Genomic DNA, 9,380 nt, shown 5'->3' on the forward strand with positions numbered 1-9,380 from the left:
GGGGGGGGGGGGGGGGGCGTAATCAAGTAGGAGCTGGAACAACAATCGGGGAGGAGGTTGAACAGGTTAACAGCTTCCTCTCTCGAGCAGCCATATGTTCCAAGTACATGTCAAAAGCTGGTAAGCATTTTTCATGTATAGTGGTGTCCAAATTGAGACCAAGGGTTTGAACACTGATGCCCAGCCTTTATATTTTAGAGTTCCATGCATAGGTGCTCCCTTAGAAAACTTCTCTCTAGTCAGCACTTTTACACTGATCAGGATTCTCTTTATAATAATTTAACTACTGACACGTTAATCAAGTGTATGATTATTTCCAGGTTTATGTGACAATATTAGAGAATGATCAATGTAGTATCTGACCTGTGGTCCTCACTGTGTACCTAAATTACTGCACATACATTGCGTGTTAAGTTCGCACAGACATGCTAACACTCCAGGCTAGTGGCTGGAACAAGCGAAAGGCAGAAAACCTTGACCGGACACTGGCCAAAAGATACATCAAGGTACTAACTAGAAAAATATGTATAATAACATTTTTGTTTTTAAATTGTGTCTCAGCATTTGTTAACGAAGATATTTCTTTTGGACAGACTGTACAAAGGATTGCAGAGGCAACAAAGGACCTGGAGAAACTCACAGCTGAGTTATCTCTACAGCAAGACACAGTCCAGCAGTGGGTGACTGATGTTCAGCAGTGGACCTCAGGTACTTTTAAAAAAATTATTTGATGGGATATTGTAAGAATCATTGGCTCTGCCCTTGTACAAGGGATCTGAAAATGGGCTGATTGTAAACTGAAATTGGCATTAATTAATTTGATTGTTGTCGTCCAAAGGACCAACAATCCAAAATGACTTGCAGAGGACCATTGAGGGGCTATATCTGGGCAGCGAAAATTTCAGCTGTATCGTCAGTCTGGTAAGAGCAGAATAGGCCACTAGTAATGCAGATTTGTGAAAAAATTTATTCACTACTGATTTATACATAGTAGAAATAGCAAAGTCTTTCATTTGAAAAAAAAAACATGTTTTGAAGTAGGTTTACTACAAGTCAGGGCAGCATACTGAAAAAACTGTCAAAATCATAATAAGTTTGAGTGCAATATCCAAATATTGCCAATATATCTGCATAGTGCAGAGATGTCCTGACCTACCAGTTTTGTCTTCTATTTAAAAAAAAAAAAAAAAAAGATTGTTTGAAATAGATTCTGAAAAAAAGTCCCAAGTTTGTTTGTTTTTTTAAATTTTTTAAATGACTATAAAACTGATGCAAAAATGATCACACAATATCTGTCACAATAATCCATAACACATACACACATATTGTGAAGTCTTATTTTGAATGGTGCTTTTGTGTAGTCATAGTGTGAATGCACACTCATTTTGTGTTTCTCATTGTAGGTGGGAACAAGCGAAGGCATCAACTGAGAAGAAAGATTGCTGTTGAGAAGAAAGTCCTTGGAAGTTGCCATCAATGACCACAATGCTACTGTAGGGGAAGCTGAAAAACTGCCTTCTCCCAATAAACTCCTGGCTGTGGACAACTACTCCTGGCCATGGGAATGTAAGTACTATCTCTGAAATGCACTGAATACAAATTGTTTGATGCACACATATTAATGTAAATTTGGAATTTGATGTAAAAATAAAATTTAAGACTGGGCAATATGCAAAAAAATGAATGCAGTAATTTGTAAATGGATGTGATTAAACCCCTTCACGTAAAGCACTGATTTTCTATCTCATCCTGTCAGGGATTTATTTCTTTATTGTAGTAGTACAATATGCAAAATATCTTCTGTCCCAATATTTTTATAGGAGGTTGTAAGATAACACTTTGATGTAATGTATTGCAGGTAATGGTGATATGGAGCGGGAAAAAAAATGTTTTTGACAAGGTGATGCTACTGGCTAGACTGAAAGAAGAAGAATTTATTGTGGTTCGCGAAGTCAAGCAGCACATGGAGTACATGAAGAGTGTTGCTGGACAGATTGAAGAGTTTACCTTTCAGCTCACTGAAGACACCAATGGAAAATGTAAGAATAATACATTGTAGGTCTCTTTCTTCTATTTCCTTCTCTGGTAAACTTTGGCTCATTTCTTTAATGTCACATTCTCAGGCAGTACAGAAGGCTTAATGGAGAACGGACGTGAGGGACTACTCTGTGTGCTGAAGAGAAGATTGTGTGAAGTTGCAGCACAACTGGCTACAGCACGCACAACATACAAAAGTATTCTTGGACTGCAAACATTGCCCTTAGATGACTTTTCTGAAGAGGAAGACTCAGAGAATACTTCCTCAACTGATGAGGAACTGGGAGAGTAGTTATTAGGGAGATGATGTGTATGACTCTAAGAAGATGTCTTCACATTGTGTTGAACCCATCAGTGCTGTGTTAACTTGTATGTGAAACCTAAGGTTATTTTACTGCTGTTGTACGATTTCTTTGTGTTTAGAGAATGTACTGCAAATTCCTCTCATCCCCATTAATCCCCACCCTCTGCCCCAACCCAATCACTGGTGATTCACAACTGTCAAACATGTTTTTTTTTTTTTTTATTTAGCATTACATTTTTAATCGTTTTGTATTGAACATCCCTACATAGCTTCGCTATAGTTTGTATATATTGTACCTACTGTAGTTTACATTGTCTATTGTATTGTTACTCTCTCCAACAGTGTGCTACTCTAGCTTATTTTTCCACACGTTAGTATATTAATACTCACTCTCTGTCTCTTACACACTCACGCTCTCTCTCACTCGCTCACACACGCACACAGACACCCCTACCTATCTGAAGATATATAGTCTTTATTTTGAACAGGGCATAGTCTCTTAGCTCTAAAAAGCCTACATTATTTATTTCACCCAGTAAAGTGAACTGTTTCAATTATAGTCATGTCTCTTTTGTTTGATTCATGAATGGTTTTCATTTAAGTCAGTTTACTGTTTTATCCTATTGTGCGAGTTGTTCCTTTCAAGTAAGTCTGTAGTATTAGGCCTATATTCTAAGGCAGGCAGTGTAGGGTCATCAACTACACTTGTCAGAAGGCCAAAACATTTCTCGCCAGACACTATAAGGGCCAGACGTTTGTATTAAAATAAATATTGTATCCTATAAGTCATACATTATTAGATATTATATTAATTATATTATTAGATATTATTTAGGCTTTGTCATTGTTAACTTATTCATATTACCTGTACGATATCAAGCCACTAGGGCGAAAACGTTATTTTAGGCTTCATATTCATAAGGCTGTCAACTGCTCACGTGGGGAAGGTAATGGCGAGGCGGCCAATCACAAACTGATTGACATCCAGGTTAGGACTGCAGACATAACAGCTGTCAAGCCAGATGTTAAAAATATTTTTTAAATGTTTTGTTTTGTGTCTCAATCATGTGACTTTCGAGGTTCCTGTCGAGAAAACAAAAACGGCTGACATTAAGTGGAAAATTAAATATCTCTTGTCTTAAATATATTTGTGTTTTATAACGCAGCACTTCAGAAGATTGAGTAGGCTATGGTCTTTACTATGGAGACGAGAACAGTCCGTTTTGCGTCACGTGAGCAGAGCAGTTGGCGCACTGGTCTCATGTTTTAGTCAAACTATCGCCATTAAACTAACATTTTTGTCTTTACTTAGCATAGATCAGATACAAGCAGTACAATTATTTATTAGAAAGTTTGTAATATTTGATATATTGGGTAGATATATGTTTTCACAACCCTAGCACAACCCTAAAACGGAAGAACTACAATTGGGATGCTGATGTCTACACAAGTACTAAAGAGGGGTCTAGGGAGTTGTAGTTTTTTTTAAAACACATGGTTTTCCTTAAAACTGGAAGTTGTAAATACTTTATTGGTGGCATTCCAGGGGGTTGAGGGGATGTCAAACACATTTTTGGCATCAGACTTTAAATATTTTCTTATTCAATGGGGAATTTTTATTTTTACACCATAGCACCCCCATCCCCCCCACCACACCCCTTGGTAACTATGCTGAATTCATAACCCATGTCAACACCTTTCTATATCAGTTGGTCTCATGTTTGTAACCCTTTTTGTCCCATAATTATAAGCCTTCAAATATGCCCTGTGGTTAAGGTTCAAAGGTCAATATCTTAAAGCTGGAGTAATATAGAACCTTGAGATTGATATATGTTACTCTCCAGGTCAAGACCTTTCCAGTGATGGTGATGCATTTGGTTAAGCACTATGACAAAGTTTTATTTTTTCACATTTTGGACATGTTCCCTAACAGGCTATGGTTCAGAGAGTACTTTGAGGGCTTCAAGTGTGTGTGTGTGTGTGTGTGTGTGTGTGTGTGTGTGTGTGTGTGTGTGTGTGTGTGTGTGTGTGTGTGTGTGTGTGTGTGTGTGTGTGTGTGTGTGCACACGTTTTTGTGAAAACAATTCTGGAAACAATTTTTTTATAATGGCATGGGTATGATATGGGTATTACAAGAGAAGGTGACATATGAGGAAATTACACCATGTTCCCACTTTTTAAAAGGCTTAAAAATCACACAGAATGAGTTTTTGTGAGGAAGTAAAGATGTGCACAGTTTCCTGTAAGGGGCAGGTTTAGGGGTAGGGGTAGTGTAGGGGGATAAAAAACACGGTTTGTACAGTATGAAAACTATTCCACCTATGGAATGTCCCCACAAAGATACTAAAACAAACATGTGTGTGTGTGTTGTGGAAATTTTAATTTTTCATATGCTTTTTACCTGTATTCTTGTGAAATATGATGCTTATGGAACATGGTATGATGTTGGCTTAAGTGGTAATGTTTAACATAGTGTTAACATAGATGTTAGAAATAGAAAGAGCAAGATATGGTATGGGGACATGCAAGATGTATGTTAAAAAGTATGTCTGTGCTCACAATGTGTGGAAAGTTACAGCCACTAAGGGATGTTCCAAATATGGTAAAAGGACAGAGGCTTCGGCCTTGGAGGTTAGAGATATAAAAGTGAGGGGAAGCTTTCGTTCTTGGTCTTACACTCTGCAGCTACTTGTGTTTCTGTATGACCTGTCTGACATTTCTTGCAAGAAATAAAAGCTTTAAAGACAATTGGACGTGTTTGTCTCTTATGCAGTAGAGTCGGAGTTGATTTTGTTTGCCACAACAATTAGTGTCAGAAGTGGGATTCCTTGGATGTGCCTTTTGGACCCAAGAGCGGACGGTGACTGATCATCCTGGACTTAATAGTAGTCTCAGCCCTACCCCAAATAGATTAAGGGATGAGGGGCTGACCGCCAGGGTCCAGAGGGGGACACCACTGGAATCAGAAACGAACCCAGGTGGCCTACACGACTCTCTGGTAAGAGATAAATTTAAATTTTATGGGGAATTAAGACTAAGTGTGATTTGGTAAAGTTTGGAAGATTAGGAAACAGGAAAAATTGAAAAATTTGTGATTTCAGTGATTTAAATATGAGTTAATGTGGGTAAAATAAGTTTTTGAATAGAAAAAGTGAAAAAAGGGGAATTTATGATTTGAAAATTACAATTAGGAAACAGGACAAACCATTGTGGTGACTCTGACTGACTCTGTGGTCGTGGTCGGGGGTTTTGGGAATTGAGGTCGGCTGCTGTAGAAAATTTCCAGGGAGAAATTTTGAGCTGTATCAGGTGAGCTGGAGCAATCTGTGGGAAAGGAAATCCCGGGAGACAGATTGCGCCAGGCTTTATGACGTATCTTTTTTTAACATCATAAAAAAGAAGCAGTGCGATCAAGAGGTTCCTAAAACTGACAACGTTTGGGTAGTAAGAGCGCTTTCCAAGGTGGAAGATTTGCAATCGGCGATACCTGTTACCGATTTTGGAGTAAACAATCGGCGATACCTGTTACCGATTTTGGGGTAATAAATCTAGGCTGGGTCACACTGAAACAAATTTTGGGATTGAGCCCAACTACAGCCGGGGTTGCTGTAGTTTATAAATTTGTGAAGGTGTGACTGTCTGAGCGCTCGAGTCTATAGTGATCTGAGCATTGAGGCTCAGCCCGTCCAATTTTGGGATAAAAATTGGATCTGGAGGAGACGTCCACCAGATTATTAGGTGCGCGCCGAAAGGAAAGCCACGGGAGTCAGAAAAGGAGAACCAAAATGGGGAATCCCAGAGCAAGCTTGCAAAAAGTGTGTGTCTAGGGAACATTGATAAATTAATTAAGTATCACGATTTCCCAGCAGAAGGGACATTAAGTGTAACTCGGCTCACAATGATAAAAGCTGATGTAGAGGCAGGAAATCAGGTGAAAGCGGGCTGCTGGAAAAGAAAACGTGTGTGTAAACTGCGCTCAGACAGTGAACTGCTGGTTGCAGGAAGCAGAAAAGAGAGAGCGGAGAGCTCTGCAGAAACAGTTAGTGCAACCGGTAGAGGAGGAAGTGCAGGATAAAGAAAAAACATGAAGAAAAACAATAATATAAAAAATATATAAATATATAGAAAAAATATAAAACACGATAAAAATGAAGGAAAAGTTAGTTAAGTATTGTGATTTCCCAGAAGAGGGAACGTTGAGTGGTCATAAGACTTAAGGTCGTAAGGGAATGAGTTGAAGAGAACTGCGATTTGGGGATGTTGTGTTTGTGTGAGCGGTGTGTGTGTGTGTGAAATGTAAGCAGACAATAGATTGTAGGCTAGATGAAGCAGACGGAAGGGAAAGAAGGTGAATGCAAAAGAATTGGCATGTGAAGAAGTTTATGTGAATGTAACTTACAAAAAAGTTTTGTTTATTCATCCATTAAATGGATGCATGACATTAGATGTCTAGAGAACTACAATTTATATAAGAATGGTTGAAGGAGAAAGCAGCTATAAGGCTGTCAGTCCAACCTAGTAGTAGAAGTTGGTTAAAATAATATTGTGGTTCTGCAAAACAGTAGAAACCATATTGATGATATGTTTTGCATCTGAAAACTAACTACTTGATAGTGAGATAAGTGGCTACGATGAAGGGCAATATAGCAGGAAAAAATTAATTTTATGAAAGTGAAAATGAAAATTCTAAAAGAATGTTTCACTTTGGGAAAAAAAAGTTGGACAGTCTCAAGTATGTTTTTATGTGATGAGCGCATCACTATCACAATGTAAAATGACTAAAATGATTTCAATGAATGAGTTTTTGATGGTCAAAAGTTAAATGGCAGGAAAAAATGAGGCTGCCAGTTTATCAGAAACTCAACCTGACTGGAAATTTGTAACCTCTAATTTCCATGATGTGTGAGTAAAAGACAAATATAAACAGTTGTTTATTTGGGAATGAATGTCATTTCTGGCAAAGTCTTAAGCTGGGCCAGAGTCAAAAGACAGTAGACAAAGTTTGATGTTAAAAGTTATAAAAGGCAGAGTACCAGTCCTGAAATCCTCAGTCTCTCACTCAAAGTCAGCTAAAAGCTGCTATCTGAGCTTGTGTCATAAGAGATAACAAGCTATTTATAGTGAAGCACAGTGTCTCAGTTGAAAATCATGGACACAGAGATGTTAAAAGAAATGATTGCCATGAAGAGGGAAATTAACGGTTAAATTTGTTAAAGGGAAACTCAATGAGTGTAAAGAGGTCTTTAAATTAGTAATATAGACCTTGAAGGTCAGAAGTGAATATTTTGATGAATTTCTTCTATGACCAGTAACTTTTTGTCTGATCTTTGTCACCACCATGTGCAGGGCTGATGGCTCCAGGTACAGATGTGGCAGAACATTACACTGAATGGACAGTTGTGAATTAAATTCACAGAGTATAGTCTCAGCACTGATATGCTGCTGCTGAGAGAATGCACAGTCTAATGATTTTAGTGATTAAATACTGCTGTTATTAACCTGTCTCCATGTTTTAACACTATTAGGCAGTCCAATGGCTCTGGTGGCTCTTGAATGCAACTTCCCTAAGCTCCAGAAAACACCTGATTCTGGTGAAGAAAACTGTCAAAGATCTGGAATGGGAAAGAGCGGTAACCAGTGTGCACGAGGTGATTTCTCAATGACGGGTAAGATGCCTTTTTGGCCAGATGAGGACAACCTAAGGCAGGGGGTTGCCGCCGCCACTGGGCATCTACCCTGATGGGAGGTGTTTATGTGAGATGGGTATGAGAGTTGAGCAGGATGTCTGTGAGGCCAGCAGCATCATGAAGGGGGAATGACCTGTGAGAAGAACAGCAGTCTGACCCAAAAATGCTCCTCTATACCACTCACCAGAAACCGCGTTCCTGAGAGGGCTTGTTTTTCATTGTGACAAGCAACTATGCCAGGGGACAAGACCCTGAGGGAAAAGACTATTGATATAAAGCTGATGAGGAATGAGCTTTCAAGAGCCGACTGAGAACATGAGGTGATTGTCCGTTAAGTTCTGGGGAGACCAGAGTAAAATTTAGTAACATGATGTTGGTTGCCCTGTTGGCAAGAACTGTATAGAAGTTTAGGATTCAGCAGGATGATGAATCCCTGAATTCATGAGGCTGTGTGATTTTGAACTAATGTGTTTCTATCATAGTTTTTACTCCTGCAGGTCATTAGACATGGCAGAGGATAATTCCAAGGCAATGGTGGTGTTAAAGATGAAGACTGATTTTGCAGATTCAAGAGAAAGTTAAGTGCATTCAGCATTTAAACTAAAGATACCCTCAGAAAAGGCAACTGGCATAACATATTTTAGATGGTGGTAATGTTTTCTTTATTTGAAAGTTAAAACATTTACATTTGACTAAGGGTTATGTATAATAATTTGATGTTAAATTCGGTCTAAGTTACAGTCTTGAGAGGCTGCTGAATTGATTATTTGTGCAGTAAGAGAGAGAGACAGCTGGGGTAGGGGCAAGGACACTCTGTCTGTCTGTTATCAGTCTGCTAATGTTTAAACAAATCAAAGCAATGAGACTAGAACCAAAACAACCCAGCTGACTTTTGTGAAAAATAAGTATAATGAACAGAGATGTTTTGAGACTGAATAAAAGATCATGTAAAAAAACGTCTCGGGTTACGGATGTAACCCTGGTTCCCTGAGTAAGGGAACGAGACGCTGCGTGAAACGCATTGGGAACCTTCTGCGTGATATCGTCATTGAAGCACTCCTGTATCCAACCAATCGTGTAACGAGACGTCAGAGGCGGGTGACGTCACGGACCAGGAAACTATAAAGCATGCCCGGATGCAGAGAACGCTAGCTTCTGTGGAAAATCTGAAGCAAGCACTCGCAAGCATGCAGGGGTACGGCGAGAGACGCAGCGTCTCGTTCCCTTACTCAGGGAACCAGGGTTACATCCGTAACCCGAGACGTTCCCTTTCGTGGGAACTATCGACGCTGCGTGAAACGCATTGGGAACGCAATCCCAACTGTGCCGTACTTCAAATGCTTGCTATGTTA

General features: G+C 39.1%; 1 long non-coding RNA gene across 1 annotated transcript; it reads left to right on the top strand.

Moving 5' to 3' along the window:
* Window positions 1–1,459: 1,459 nt before the first annotated feature.
* On the top strand, window positions 1,460–2,898 carry LOC125268256. The gene is made up of 3 exons (XR_007184857.1): window positions 1,460–1,566; window positions 1,859–2,039; window positions 2,124–2,898. It is a non-coding gene; the product is annotated as an uncharacterized LOC125268256 (long non-coding RNA).
* The last annotated feature ends 6,482 nt before the right edge of the window (window positions 2,899–9,380 follow it).

The sequence above is a fragment of the Megalobrama amblycephala genome, linkage group LG1 (assembly GCF_018812025.1).
Source record: "Megalobrama amblycephala isolate DHTTF-2021 linkage group LG1, ASM1881202v1, whole genome shotgun sequence".
NCBI lineage: Eukaryota > Metazoa > Chordata > Actinopteri > Cypriniformes > Xenocyprididae > Megalobrama > Megalobrama amblycephala.